Raw genomic sequence first — 15,586 nt, forward strand, 5'->3', positions numbered from 1 at the left:
CTATGAGTTCAAGGCTAGCTTGGTCTACGAAGCAAGTTCCAGGACAGCCAGGGCTATTTATTATACAGAAAACCTGGTCCCAAAAAACAAAACAACACTGGTGGAAAAGCCAGGACCTATTGGGAGGGAATGCTTCCTGATTGGCTCAGGCAACAACTGCCACTCTTAGGACCGATGATAAAACTAACTGCCTAGAGGAAAAGGCCTATTTCTAGTCCCTTCTATTAACCTACTTAAAGGAACTCTACTGCATTACAGAATGTTAAACTGAACCTTGAAGTGTTGCCTTTGACTTTGGGGGCCAGACCATACGTGTCCAGATGTCTCCTTGGGCTCTTGGCTCTCTGTTCATTTAGTGGGCAGGCAAACCGGAGAAACAGGCTGGCATGCTTATACATGCCAGGAGCCAAAAAGCAAACCGTGCGTCTGCAGGCAGGCTGTGGGCTCTCTGACATGCTGCCGATTTAAGCTGGGTACTAGGTGAGCTGATTTAAGGAGAGCATGAGAATACCAAGCTACATCCCCAAATATCTGAAAAGGATCTTTTTTATAGAGAAGCAAAGATATGAACTAAAATCTGATGCTTCCATTGTGCTAGCATTTCAGTAGCATGTAACTAAAGTCAGGCAACACCCATTTGTGCATTTCAGGCTTGATATCCTAGAGCTCCAACCTGAGATACTTGGGGTCTACAGTACATGGACAGGCATAAGATTTTTGGTCAACGAGTTTGGAACAAAAGGGCCACTCTTTTCCTTGGAATTAAAGAGGGGCAGTATATAGAAATATCAAGGAAGAAAAGTGAGAATCTTTAGTGGACACAAGAAACCTCTGAAATCACAATATACCTTCATTACAGCGAGAATGCTGCAATGACTCAAAACCGAGACAGCCCAAGAAAGAGTTCAGGGGAAAAAAAGAATGCGAGAACATGACTGAAATGTTAATTGACTAACACGGAGGCACTGAGGGTTCTGAAGGCAAAAGTGGGTAAAGGAGAAAGGAGCGAGCACGCGCGCGCGAGCGTACACACACACACACACACACACACACACACACACACACACACACACAGTTTAAACTGGAATATAAGGGAATTTAAATACTTTCAGCTGAATCTGAAGGAATACTTGGAGTCTAAGTTGCCCGCCCCCTCCCCAGACCAGAATGTGTATAAAGACACAAGTATCCGTGCCTGCCACAGTCTCTTCTTTTTTAAACGATTTTCCAGGAGATTTAAAGTTCTTTCAGAAAAATGAATTAACCGACTACTATATTTGTTGACTTACTGAAGAAGTTAGGTATTTACCATCTGGTTTAAAGGGGTTTTCTTTCTTCATAAACAGGTCACTGGATACTTCTAACGACATTTTGCACCAAGAACGAGAGGAAAAGAGCTAGTGACTGCTATTTGCATTTTCTAAAAGGAGGGAATGGGACTCTGGAGGGTATCCGAGGTCACTCGGCTGAGCCAAAGGTGGATTTCGAGCCGAGCCGTATTTATAGTTCGCTGACTTCAGTTCAGCCGGCTCCCGCCGCTCCTTATCTTACGCCCGAGGAATTCGCGGGCCCGCAGATCACAGCCGCCCCAGCGCCCCGGCCTCGGGGCCGAGAGGCAGCTTTCGCTCCGTGCCCCCGAGAACGTGTGCGCCCCCACGTCCCTCCCCGCGGGCCACCACCAGGACCCGGGAGCGGGGAGGGGGGGTGAGTAATGAATGCAGCGTGGCTACATTTTTCTTCCCGGCGACAACTGCGAGCGGGCAGCCGACCCCGCACCGTGGAGACTCGGCGCCTTTGGAGCCAGTCCGCCGCCGCGTCTCACTAGCACGCCGCGCGAGCGAGGGAGCTTCGGCTCGGGAAGGGGTGTGCCCGCACGGTCTCCTTCCCGCAGCCTTGTCCAAGCAGCCCCTCCATCACGCGGGTGGCGGCGGCGGCGTGCGCCGAGGGGCGGCCCTCCCCCCGTTCCCGCGGCAACCTGGCGCCCCCGTGCCGGCCGCCGGCCCTCCTTCCCGGCAGAGGGGCGCCGGGCTCCACGGGCCCTTCGGGCACTTCCGTCGAGCTCTCGGCTCCGTTCGTGTCCGGGGCGGGGCCGGCGCCCCAGGGCGGGGGCGCGCGGAGCTGGCGGGCCCTCCCCAGTGCGCGCGCGCCGGCGCCTCTCGCCCGGGCCGCCCCTCCCCCACGGGCCGCCCCCCCACCCCCCCTCGGCGAGCTCGCGTCCTCCACGGCTGAGGCGGCAGAGATTGGAATCTGCTCGCCGGCCGCGCGGAGGAGGAGGGCGGAGGGAAGGGCGGAGGGAGGGAGGGAGGGAGGGACGGACGGAGGCCCGAGCTCCCGCGCGAGACGAGGACCGCACGGCCGCGCGAGGGGCGACAGGGCCCGGGCCGCTGCGCGCCGAGGGCGGAGGCCGAGCCGGGCCCCGCCGCCCCGCGGCTGTCCGTGCCCGCCTGCGCCGAGCGCTGGAGGATGAGTTTCTCGGGATCCCGGTGAGTTGGCGGCTGGCGGAGTGCGGGAGGCCGGCGAAGTTTGGGGCGACGGTGGCGACGCCGGGGGAGGCCGCGACGAGCCTCGGCGGGGCCTGCGGGAGACCCCGGCCCCGTGGCCCGGCCCGGCCCGGCCGCCCGGCCGCGCTCGCCCTTTTGTTCGCATCCCCACCCCTCGGAGGACGCTTCTGGAGTCCTTAAATGGGAACGGCGCTCTGCTCCCGCTCCAGAGCTGCGCCGCTCAGTCTGGGGCTGAGTCTGGGGCTGGGTCTCGGGACTCTTTGCTAGGAAAAAAGAGGGAGAGCGAGAGGAGAACGGAGCGTGTTCGGTGCGGGCATGGAGGCCGGGCTAAGCGCTCGGCCCGTCTTCCCAACTTGGCTGCGGGAAGGCGCCGGGTTTCTCCCTCCGTCCCGGCGAGTTGGTTCACCTGTTGTTCTGTGCGGCCTCCGCTGCCATGTCTGTTGTGATTGTGCACTTGGATTTCGAAAAACTTTGTGCTGGATTGCGTGCACAGCCCCCTCCCCTTCCAGACTCCTAGCGGAAAGGTTTGGCGAAGAAACAAAAAAAAAAAAAAAAAAAAAGAGAGAGAAAGAAAGAAAGAAAAGAAAGAAAAGCGGGTCAGGGAGAAAAATAATACATTGTGTGTTAGTGCCTGGCGTTTTGTGACTTGTAAGACTCCGTCGATTGATCTTTTCATTTGGTTAAGGGGCTGCCGGTTTTCTCTTTTAGGCGGTTTACAAACTCTTCTGAGGACGAGATACGAGCTTAGCGTTCGTGTCGCGCCACTTCTTAAGATAACCCTGGTTATTGTATTTTTTGTTGTTTTAGAGGAGGAAACCGAGACGCAGAGGTTAAATAACTTAGATAAGTGTGCCGGGATTGGACTCAGTGGTATTCAAGGGTATGGCCCTCGTACAAAAGCAAATTGTGCAAAGACTTAAGAGCGTTTTTCCAGTTATGCATGAAACCCCGCGTTGCTTCAGCTGTGAACGACTTGTGTTTGCTAGTGAGGGGAATTAAACTTGGAGATAAAGCAAAAGGTAACTATGTTTATCGTTGCTTTCAGTTGAACTAAAAGGATGTTGAAATTTATCTTAGCTCTTTAAAGTCAGAACTTAAAAATACGAACACTTCAGTAGGAACTCAAGAGTTTGTGGAAGGTGCATTTAAATTTGGAATGCGGTTTTTAATATAACAGATCCTCTGTTGGTTTATATCCCCCCCCAATTCTCGGTGGAGCCCTTTGAAACCTTTTTAACTGTCTTCATTTCTCCGTACCCTTTAAGAGTGACGCATACAGCGGGTGCTCTTTGCTTTGGATTCCTTCTCAGATCTATTTTCCTTCTGGAGGGTCCCAGCCACCTTACTAGTTAACACCCTTTTCCTACCTATTGGAGCTTGACCTGTTGTCTTGTTTCGTTTTTTGTTTTGAAACAGTTTCACTACATAGCTCAGACTGGCCTCAAACTGGCTATGTAGACTTGGCTGGTATTTTGGGGTTTTTAAAAAAGTACACATGTACTTAGGATCCTTTAATTTACAAAAACTTTTATATAGCTTTGCTAGTCTCTCAGGCTGTGTTGTATTTTCTTTTCAAGTCATTAACATTAAAAATTTTTTTCTTATAAAAGTAATACGTGGTTGTTAAAGAGAAATTGCAAAATAGAGCAAAATTGAAGTAAAATTAAAATACAGTCATCTATAATCCCTCCTGGAGATACTCCCAGGAGTAGACTTACTTTCCCTTCTTGGACACTGTGATCATCCGTTGACTTGACGCTGTGTTGACAGGATTTCCCATTCAGGAAGGAACTGTATAGCCTAATCAGATCCAAGCACTGTTCTGAGGCCTGACGTGTCTGCTAGGGAAGCCCCTGCAACTGAGCTACGCTCCCAGCTGTGCTTCCGGTCCGTAGACCGCATCCTTGCTGTCCGCTCACCTGCCTGTTTCATCCGCGGAGTGTGCACTGTTTGCTGACACACTGAGGGTGTGGGGGGAGGCACCACGCATACTGTCCTGTCCTATACTTGTGGAGCTTAAAGTCTAGTGGGGGAACTTGTGGAAGGATGAGTTCTGTATAATTAAGTGTAATTGTGATGATAATTAAAGTGTAGGGGGTTATAAAAGCTTGAAGTGGAGACCTGACCTGGTGCTGGTGTTGCTAGGACCATCTAGGAAGACCTCCCTAAAATGTTATTTTGCACCCTGACACAGTTGTGAAGGAAGAAAGAATTAGGCGACATGGTGACTTTATTCTTGTTTTGCCCTCTGTCTACCTCTGTTCTCCCTCCTTTCTCTTAGTTATGCTCAGTGTTTTCTGGGTTTCACTGTTCACATCGGTTTTAAGACTATTTTAAATAAATTGTGTTATTTCTCTTACTTCTGCGTGTGTGCTGCCATGACAGGCTTGTGGAGGCCAGGGTGCAGCTTGCAGACGCCAGTCTTTGCTTCCACCATGTGTGCCGGGAGCTCAGGCCATCGGCTTGGTTGGTGGCAGGCACCTTTCTTTACCTGCTGAGCCGTCTGGTTGGCCCTCCCTTGAGTTATTGTTCAGGTTTTTTCTGTCTGACTGTTTCTCAAATCCTGATCTGCCTTCTGAACGTTTGAGGCCTTCTGGTTGCTTTATGTAAAAAACTGTACCTGGTAGTCTAGTTCAGATGGATGCTTCCTTAGTGGTTGCCTTATAGTGCTACCTATCCCTGTTAATAGATCAAGCCCAGTTCTCTCCCCAGTCCTTCCCGAGTCTAGTCTGTAGCCAGCATCTGTAGATCCTGATACTGTGACCCTTACTTGTATTCCTGCCAACTCCGATACAAGTCTTAGTTTGTGCTGGTCTTGGGATTCTAGTAGCTGTAGAATAATTGGGTAGCTTTCCTTCTTGCTGTCTTTTCAGGAGCAGTATGAACTGGGATTATTGCCCTTGAATGGCTGAGATATATACATATATATATGACCATTTAGGCCTAGATCTTTTTTTTTTTGGAGAAGACTTTTCAATTTATTTAATATTTATTAGTTTGTGTAAAATTTCTATTGTGAATTTTAGAGCTTCATATTTTTTTAAGATTTGTTTTTATTTTTAATTAGCTGTATGCATGTATGTCTTTGTGTGGGTTTGTATGTGCTTGTGAATGTGTATATCACAAGGTCAGAAGAGGGTGTTGGGTTCCCTGGAGCTGGAGTTTCAGATGCTTGTGAGCCACGCAAAGTCTGTCTTGGGAAGCAAACTTTGGTCCTCTGCAAGAACAGCAAGAGTCTTGCTTTCTGAGCCATCACTTTAGCCCTGGGTTTCATATGCCCCCCCCAGGAATGTATTTCTTGAGTTTTCCAGAAATAATTTTTGAATTAAAATGTTTTCTGTTCGTTCATGAATTTCATATAGTGTATTGTGATTGTATTAGTCCCCCAGGCTCAGATCTACCCTTCACCCTGATCTCCCTAGCCACCCAACTTAGAGTTTTTCTTTTTAAAACAATGTTTTTGTTGTTTTTCAAAACAGGGTTTATCTATGTAGCCCTGGCTGGCCTTGAACTCAGATCTGCTGCCTATGCTTCCCAGGTGCAAGGATTAAAGATGTGTGCCACCACTGCCCAACCTAAACATTTTTTAAAAAATAAACTCATCATCCAGTTTGTGCTGCTCAGCTACCCTTGGGCCTGCCCTGAAGTATGATAGTCTACCAGGGATCACATCATTAAATAAAACTGATTCCCTCTCTTAGCAACCATCAGATGTCAATAGCTCCTCAGCTACTGGTGGGATTTCATGCCCACCCCTCACCCCCATGCTGGGATTTTGTCTGGTTTGAGTTTGTGCAGGTCTTGCCCATGCTGTCGTAGCTGCTGTTCCTGTGTGCAACGGCCGTGTTGTGTCCAGAAAACAGTTTCCTTGCAGTTGTTCAACATCTCAGTCTTCCTGTTCCTTGACTTTTACAGGAAGGTCCTTGAACCTTTCCTGGAGGGGTGTGATAATTGCCATCTATTGCAAGGAACTTCTCTGATGAGGAGTGAGAGATGGTCTGATCTATGGGTAGAGCAATGAGTCATTAGGAGTCACTTTAGTACTATGTCTATTGGTACTAAGTTCTCAAGTTCTCCCCTAGGACTCACAGTTTCTTGGTCCTGTTAACAGTGCCAGGCATGGGTTCCATGTCATGACAGAATAACATATTTTACCTGGAGTTTATTTGCCCCGTTCCACTTCAGTTTCTGCTATAATTCCCTCTTTTCCAGTTTAGTTCATGTTCTTGTTAAGGGATAAGGTCTTGTGTTGCTCAGGCTGGACCCAGATTCCTGGGATAAATAGTCTTCCTTCCAGCTGCTGGGAACCCAGCTGCCGGCCATCATACCCAGCTTGTCCTTAGCTTTTCAGAAGAGTGAATTATAAGCCAGGTGTGGTGGTGCGCACTTAAAAGCCTGGCATTTTCGAGATGGAGTTAGGGGGATCCTAAATTCAGGACCAGCCTGGACTACACGATAGTCTGAAAAACAAACCAACAAAAAACACCCAAAACGAGTAAACATAAAAATGTCTTTGAATTTTTTAATTAAACAATTATTTTAATGTGTGTTAATATTTTCAACTAGTATTTTGTTGTTTTGTTTTTCAAGAAAGGGTTTCTCTTTGTAGCTCAGAGTGGCCTTGAACTCACAGAGATCTGTCTGCCTCTGCCTCCTAAGTGCTGGAATTAAAGGTGTATGTCACCAGACTCCCTGTTCTTAAAAAAAAAAAGGTAAAGTTGGGGGCTGGACAGTGGTGGTGGTGCACGCCTTTAATCCCAGCACTGGGGAGGTGGAGGCAGGAAGATTTCTGAGTTCAGAGGCCAGCCTGGTCTACAGAGTGAGTTCCAGGACAGTCAGGCTTTACATTGAAACACATAGGAAGGGAGGGAGGGCCTGTGCTTGAAATCAAATCGCAGCACTCTGTAGAAGCATTGTGAGCTTGAGGTCAGCCCCCCACCCAACAATGTGCCAAGAGATCTTGGAGACATTTATTATTTATTTATTTTTAGAGCATTAGCTAGGGGTTTAAGGAAGTTGATAGACAGTGGAAATCATCTCAGCTTGGGCCTAGTGCATCTCTAAATCAGGTTCATCTGGGCAGTTAAATATAGCACTAATGAATAGAAATTGAATACACATTGAAATTCTTTTTGAGTGTCTTAGTTTTTCTCTTTTATGCTGCTCATGAACCTTGTTTTCTTACTGTGTAGACTTGCAGTGCTAGTGTCTAAGCAGTGGTGCTGGGCTCCTGTGGAATGTTTCGAGGGGGCTGAGGTATGCCAGGTAGGGAGAAGACATCAGCTTTGCCTTCCTTTTGGGCATAATTACTCACTGAAGAATCAGTCTGAAGAAAGAACCAAAGTAGGTTTTAATGAGCTGGCAAGATTTGGTTATCTAGGTACAGATGAGAAAGGGTGGGATTTCATTAAGGCTCATGCCCAAGTATCTGACTGGGGAAGCACAGTGGTTTGCGTTGGTGACAGATGAAAAAGTGTGGAGGAAGGGCTGGTCTGTGGGAAAAAGACAGTGTGTTTGCCTTGGTTGATTGGTTGCGTGCCTGCGTGGGCACGTGGGCCCCAGTTCTCTCTGCAGGGTGGGCTCTGGGCATTGAACTCTTGACAGGCTTGGTGGCAAGCTCGCTTACCCACTGGGCCACCTCACTGGCACCACGTAGTGTATTTTTTTATCTAAGCAGTCTAAAACATCCTTTAAACAACCAAGTAGAGGTTTCGGGGACTCGGGTTGCAGCTCAGTGGTAGAGTGTATACTTGTGTAGGTTCAGTCTCTAGCACCAGTTTTTTTTTTTTTTAAAAGATGTTTTTGGCTACTGTATATATGGACCTGGAGTTTCACAGAGGTTTGGGCTGGAGGAAGACTATCTGGAGGGATTATCATATAGATTGTATATTTTAACAGCAGGATTGGGTGGTTCTCAAAAGTGACTTGCTTGCAGTTTGACTTTAAGAGAAGAAAGGCCCCACTATATTAAAACAAGCAAACAAACAACTAAAAGTAAGTGTGACTGGATCTAATGGTGCAATTGGGCCTCTGTCTTCTCTGATTCTCACATTTCTGGTCAAGGCATTTATCTGGTAGAGGAGGGCCACTGGTAACTAATCCAGGCTCAGCTGGACCTGACTGCTGTGGATTCAGAGGGGAAGGAAACCTTTTCTAATGGTATAAATCTGTCTCCTGCAGATGCTTATGCGTGTACATGAAGGATAGAGTGCCATTGGTGTCTGTGCCTTCCTTCCATACCCACTTAGGCACCGAGCTTTTAAACACCACCATAGTCATCTTTGTAGAAACATGTGGGATGGGCAGGTGGTAGTTTTTCCCAAACAAAAGATGACTCTGGATAGATAAGGGTAAATCCACTTTGGCTCTAAAGGTCATTCTTTTAGAATCTGAAGAAAAACACAACAAAATAATTTTGGAGCAATTTCATGGTTATACTGTGAACTTCTTCCCAAGGTCTCCTTGTATATTCAGTAAAGATCCTAAGCAATAACAACTTAAGGCCTGAGTAGAGAAGACTGACTAGCAAGAGGTCTTGCAGTAGAGTGACCAAGGAACCTGGCTGTTTAGAACAAAAGTGTGTTAGAATGTGGCATGTAGAGTAAGAGGGAGGATGTTTGTTTTAAAAGCAAACATTTTTGTTTCCTTTTTGTAAATTATGAGAGTAATACATCCAGTATGGATAATTTAGGTACTATGAAAAACTACCTAAAAAAAAAGCAGTAAAAAGGATAACTTTGAGCTTCCAGTTTGATGGAAAATGTCTAGAACTGTTTCTACTGCGAAGTAGCTATGCAGCCTCAGATATCACACAGAACTACTTGAATCTGTCTTGAAAGTGAAAGAGAACGTGACCTTTCGGGTCTTTTTCCTACTGCAGAGAAAGAAAGGAAGAGGGTTGGTCTTAAGGGGAACCTGAGTTCCATGCCAGGTATCCATGCACTGGAGGAAGAGAACCTAGTCCTGCAAGTTGTGCACTGCCCTCTCAAATAAAACTGAAGGAAAAGTCCATGACCAGTGCAGAGTAGTTAGTTGCTGATATTACAGGCTATATTGTGCTTTGGCTCCTGATGGCATTGCTGGATTCTTGACTTGCCAGAACACCCACTCTTAGCTTGACAGTGTTTGCAAGTAAGAAAGGGAATGGCACCCGTATGGTGGTGTCAAGGTCATCCTGGTGTACAGCCAGGGCTACACACAGAGAAACCTTGTCTCAAAAGAAAAGGAGAAGAAAGAAAAAAATTACTAACATTACCAAAATAAGTCTCATCATTTGTGTTGGTTAAATTGGGGGTGTGTGTGCATTCTTACTACAGTGTGAAATCTAAATCCTCTGAGACTTTTTCTGGCCCAGGCTGCATTTCCTGCAGTGTTTGCTTCATACTTACTACCTTGTTGTTAGTCTAAGTTGCCTAAATTTACCTTTCTGGATTTGCATTCTAAATCTTCGGATCTGTGTTGATCACTGCAGTACCCCTGCTACATGTAGCTGTTAGACATTTGAAATGTGGCTAGTCTGAATTGTGTAATGGTGTAAATTCAACTACACACCAGCCATTCTAATAGTGCAAAAATATAAAATACCTGTGCTTTCAAAATGTTGATTACACATTGAAATACTACTCTGGATACATTGGGTTAAAGAAATAATTATTTAGTAGGTTTTTGTTGTTGTCGTTTTATTTTTTGACAGTCTACCGGTATTACTCTCAATAGCCTTGAACTCTGAACTCACAGTCTCTTGGCTCAGTTTCCTGAATGCTGGAATTACAGGTGTATGCTATTGCACCTGGATTTTTTTTAACCCCATCCTTTTTTTCCTGTTAGCAGAAGTTCAATCCATATCTGTGCCTAAAATTAAGTAGGGTGACATAATGAGAATATTCTGTAATCCTCACCTCCCATTACTACTGATACAGACATAGGGTTTAGTTTAATCCTTCTTTTCTATTGTCTTCATTTCTTCCATTCTTTCCCTTCCCTATCCAAAAATAGGCCATTAAAAAAAAAAACTGTTGTGTTTTCATTGATTATGTGGGTAGTAATTTTATGTCAGTACATTTTGATTTTCATTCTTTTAAAATAATTGGCATTCCATTTTATGGATACACTTGAGTCTTACTTGCTTTTGAGACAGGGCCTTACTGTTTAACAGTGGCTATCCTCTAGTCTGTGTCCCTAGTGACATCTTGATTGCATGTGACAGTCCCCCATTGATTAAAGGTAAGATTGTTTCCAGTTTTTTCTTTTGAATTTCTCTGTGAAACTTTTGTAGGATAAATTCTTACAAATGTATCTACTCTAAGAGAAGGTGCACAAACTCAATAGAAAGTTGCTGTTTGCCCTGTCAGAGCTTTACGGCTTCCATCCCAGCTATAACAGTGTGAGTGAGTGAGTGAGTGAGTGAGTGAGTGAGTGAGTGAGTGAGTGTGTGTGTGTGTGTGTGTGTGTGTGTGTGTGTGTGTGTGTGTGTGTGTGTGTTCTTCCCCACGGCAAGTGTCAGTTCTACTCTGCCGTCTGAAACAGTTACTCCTGTGACCAAGTTCCTTTGCTGTTCTGAGAATTAGCTTATGTTCTGAATTTGTCATAAACTTCTTGGTGGGTGAATTTTGCCCTAAAATATTTTGTATTGCAAATGAAATATTTTGTACAATGAAAGTGCACACGTTTGTGTCTGTTAACAGCAACAAGGTCCAAAGTACGCTTCTGTGTCTGTGTCATGAAAATTATTTTGACCTGAAGGCATTTGCAAATGGAATTTTGTCTGGAATTCCTTACTTGCCTAAAGCAGAGCTTTCCAAAAGAACTCACTTGTCATACATAAGCTCTCCGCAAAGCTCCTCCTTTTGGAATTTTGAAACCTGGGAAGATTGAGTCTTACTAGAGAGAATTTGTCACCATGCATAAATAGACACTGCTACAAAGCTATCATCTCTCTGCCTCCGAGTCACCACTGTTGTTCCTAAAAGTTACTTTTTTTTTTATGCTCTGTGTGTTACTTGGACTTCCTTGGTAAGATAGATTGCTTCAAATTCTTAAGACAGTGCTGTGTGTTTAACTCTTAGGCTCTAGTTGTGGAAACTAAAGAGAGTAGAGGAAAATCTTTTTCTGTTCAGTAATAGCTAGATTCACCCCTACTCCAGCATCTGGGTGAACATAAGCAAAGTGAGGTTTCTCTAAAACATACTTAAAAATAGTATTATTTAAAAATATATAAAAATACTTCAAGCCTGAGTAAAATCGCTTTAAACTGAATTTTCTAAAATCTGTTCTCCAAAACTAAAGCTTTATTAAGTGAGATTGAATATACTATTAAATGTACTTCTCTATGTGCTTATCCCTTCCCTGCATATATTCCTGCAGCTGTAGTGATAATTTAAAATTTTTTTTTTTTTTTTTTTTTTGGTTTTTACGAGACAGGGTTTCTCTGTGTTGTTTCGGAGGCTATCGGTCCAGCCCGGCCTCAAACTCACAGAGATCCGCCTGCCTCTGCCTCCCGAGTGCTGGGATTAAAGGCGTGCGCCACCACCATCCGGCAAAATTTTTTTCAATTAAAATTTTATGTTATGTGCATTAGTGTTTTGCCTGCATGTGTTTATGTGAGTGTGCCCTGTCCCCTGGAACTGGAGTTACAGGCAGTTGTGAGCTGCCATGTAGGTGCTGGGAATTGAACCTGGATTCTCTGGCAGAGCAGCCATTGCTCTTAACTGCTGAGCCGTCTCTCCAGCCCCCCCCTTTTTTTTTTTTTTACTAGACAGGGTTTCTCTGTATTGTTTTGGAGGCTGTCGGTCTAGCCCAGCCTCAAACTCACAGAGATCCGCCTACCTCTGCCTCCCGAGTGCTGGGATCAAAGGCGTGCACCACCACCGCCCGGCTCTCCAGCCCCTTTTTAAGTCTGGAACTTGCTATGTGGACCAGGCTGGTCTTAAACTCAGCTCTGCTTGCCTCTGCCTCCTGAATATTGGCATTAAAGTGACCACACTTTGCTAAGTTAAATACTTTACATTTCTTTTTTATTTTGTGTGTGTGTGTATATATGTATATATGGAGGTCAGAGGACAGTTTGAAGGACTTGCTAAGTTCCTTGTACCACGTGAGTCCCAAGGACTGAACTCCAGTTGCATAGTATGTAGTAAGTGCCTTTCAGCTTGCTGACCCCTAAGTTTAATTTTTACACAAAGAAGTTTCCTTCCATCCATCCGTTCCTCCATCTGTCCTCCTTCCAGTAGCCCAGCTTGGCCCAAATCCTCAACCTCCTGAGTGCTGGGGTTACAAGCTCATCCATCCATCCATCCATCCATCCATCCATCCATCCATCCATCCATCCATCCATCGACAGGATCTCACTGTGTAGCTTTGGCTGGCCTGGAACTCACAGAGATCTGCTTGTTTCTGCCTCCTGAGTGCTGGGATTAGTGGATTGTACCACCATGCCATACCCTGATTTCTTTAATACTAGCACTTAGGAGGCAGAAGCAGGTGGATCTTTGAGAGTTCAGGACCAGCCTGGTCTACAGATTGAATTCCAGGACAGCCAGAAAGGAATATACAGAGAAACCCTGTCTCAAAAAAAAAAAAAATCTGCCAGGCATGGTAGTGCACACCTTTAATCCCAGCACTCGGGAGACAGAGACAGATGGATCTGTGTGTGTTTAAGGCTAGCCTCATCTACAAAGTGAGTTCCAGGATAGCCAGGGCAACACTGAGAAACCCTCCTTGTCTTGAAAAAAACAAAACAAGATATTAAAAACAAAATAAAACAAATAGAAACCAATCAATCTTGATAATGATTACAGTGACTTTTCATTTATCTGGATACCCACACACTATAATTTAAGCAAGACTTGACTTATTTATATGTTTAGTTGTTATTTTATGGGTATGTACGTGTTTTGCATGCATGCATGTATGTGTACCATGTGTATGCCGGGTGACCACGGACTCCAGAAGGAAATGTCAGATCTCCTGGGACTGGAGTTGCTGACCATTTTGACATGCCATATGGATGCTGAGAATTGACCCCCGGTCCTTTGTAAAAGCCATCAGTGTAACCTCTGAGCCTGTATGTTTAGTCTTTTATGTTTATTGTGCTGTGTACTTTATACTCTGCTTACCAGGTTTATTGCCTTCAGCCCAAGAGTTAAAACTCTATAAAGTCTTATAGTAAGAACAGTAACAATCCTCAGAGGGTTACAGTGAGGGCAACATGGAACACTTAGCCTGCCTTTATATAGAAGCTTAATAAACATTAATGAAGATAAATATTTGTCAAGAAAATAACTAGATCTTGCATTTTAAAAATTTTATTATATTTAATTATGTGTGTGCTTGTGTGGGTATGTTCATGTAAGTATAGATATCTAGAGCCACAGATCTCAAATCCCCCTGTGACTGGAGTTATATGCAGTTATGAGCTGCCCGTATGGGTGCTGGGAATTGAACTCAGATTCTTAGCAAGAACAGAACTTGCCATCTCTTCAGCTCCTAAAGTTTTATTTATTTTTAAAATTTGTCACACAATATGTTTTTGTTATTTTTTACCCTAAATCTCAGATTTCCCTTCTTATTTTTCTCTTAAAAAAAACAATAAAAAAATCACCCTCAAAAACCCCTAAAGCAAACAATAACAACAAAAATGGAGTTGTTTTATGTTGGCCAACTATTCCTGAGCATGGGGCCTGCCTTGGAGCACAGTTAATATACCCAGTGTCGCTCCTTTGAAGATAACAGAACTTTCCTCAGCGGACTGGCGGCCGTCAGTTGCAAGTAGCTTCTTCGTTAGTTGTAAGATCCTGGGCCCTTCCCCTTCTCCATGCTGAGACTTTACCTTCTTCGTTAGGGGTAAGATCCTGGGCCCTTCCCCTTCTCCATGCTGAGACTCTACCTTCTTCGTTAGGGGTAAGATCCTGGGCCCTTCCCCTTCTCCATGCTGAGACTCTACCTTCTTCGTTAGGGGTAAGATCCTGGGCCCTTCCCTTTCTCCATGCTGAGACTGTACCTGATTTGAACTCATGCAGGTCTTGTGCGTCCCATCCCAGGCATTGAGTTCTTATGTGCACCGGTCCTGTTGTTTCTGGAAATGCTGTTTCCTTGGAGTTGTCTGCTTCTCTTGGCTCTCAAATCACTCATTTGCCTCCTCTTTTACATAGACTCCCAGGCCTTGAGGAGAGGGATGTAATGTGGAGCCATTTAAGGGTTAGGTGCTTCAGTCTCTCACTCTCTTCATGGTGTTCGCTTGTGAGTCTCTGTGTTAGTGCAGGGTTCAGTGCGCTGATCTGTGGAGTCCTTTTATTGGTCTGGTATGTTAGCAAAGTAATAGTAGTAGTGGGTTTTCCCTTAGGGCCTGTGACCTCTAGTCTGAGGTTCTCGGTCTTATTAACCATGTCAGATGTGGGTTCTATCTCATGGATTAAATTTAAATTCAGTCAAAAGGTAGCTGCTTATTCATGTAACATGTGTGCTACCCTTGAGGCAGATTGATAGTGTAGGATTTGTAGCTGGTGAGGCAAATGATTCCTTTTCTCTGGTAGTAGCATGTGGAGTACCTTTGAGACTGTGAACTAGTCTGCAGGAGTGAAACTTCTAGTTGAGCACTAGGTCTATTTCTCCATGTTGGATGACATAAGTGTGTGCTGTTTTCAGCAATAGTGTCTTACTGGCATCATGGAGAGGAACTAATAACATTGGCAGTAGCCTGTAAAGACTGTTGGGTAATCCCCTTTAGCCAACAACCCAAAAAGACATAACCCATTCTTCCTGATCCTGGGAGTTTTATCTGATAGGATTTGAGGTCTAGTTGGGGCATTATCTTCCTCTATTATGTGATAACTAACTCCATTTAAATATAATTTATATATCTGTATGTATTATATATATGTGTGTGTGTGTGTGTGTGTGTGTGTGTGTGTGTGTGTGTGTATTTTAGGAAGCTCCTACAGTAGTAAGTTTCCATGAAAAAGTTTAATTTAAAAAGCAAATCTGAGCTGAGCAGTGGTGGCCCATGTCTTTAATCTCAGCATTCAGAAGGCAAGCAATATCTGTGAATTTGAGGCCAGCATAGTCTACAGAGCTGAAAAAAACTTCTT

At 45.0% G+C, this 15,586-nt stretch overlaps 1 protein-coding gene across 4 annotated transcripts in view; it reads left to right on the top strand.

Moving 5' to 3' along the window:
* The first annotated feature begins 2,344 nt into the window (after positions 1-2,344).
* Bmpr1a (bone morphogenetic protein receptor type 1A) overlaps positions 2,345-15,586 on the top strand; it is a 90,292-nt gene continuing 77,050 nt past the window's right edge. For 3 of the 4 annotated variants that reach the window (XM_040747699.1, XM_040747700.1, XM_040747698.1), the window contains exon 1: positions 2,345-2,483. The gene's annotated coding sequence lies outside the window, so the exon portion shown is untranslated. Of the gene's footprint in view, positions 2,484-2,637; positions 3,521-15,586 lie in introns of those variants that run through there. The other variant, XM_005077629.4, reaches the window with a different exon arrangement.

Source organism: Mesocricetus auratus, unplaced genomic scaffold (assembly GCF_017639785.1).
Source record: "Mesocricetus auratus isolate SY011 unplaced genomic scaffold, BCM_Maur_2.0 Super-Scaffold_100006, whole genome shotgun sequence".
Classification (NCBI taxonomy): domain Eukaryota; kingdom Metazoa; phylum Chordata; class Mammalia; order Rodentia; family Cricetidae; genus Mesocricetus; species Mesocricetus auratus.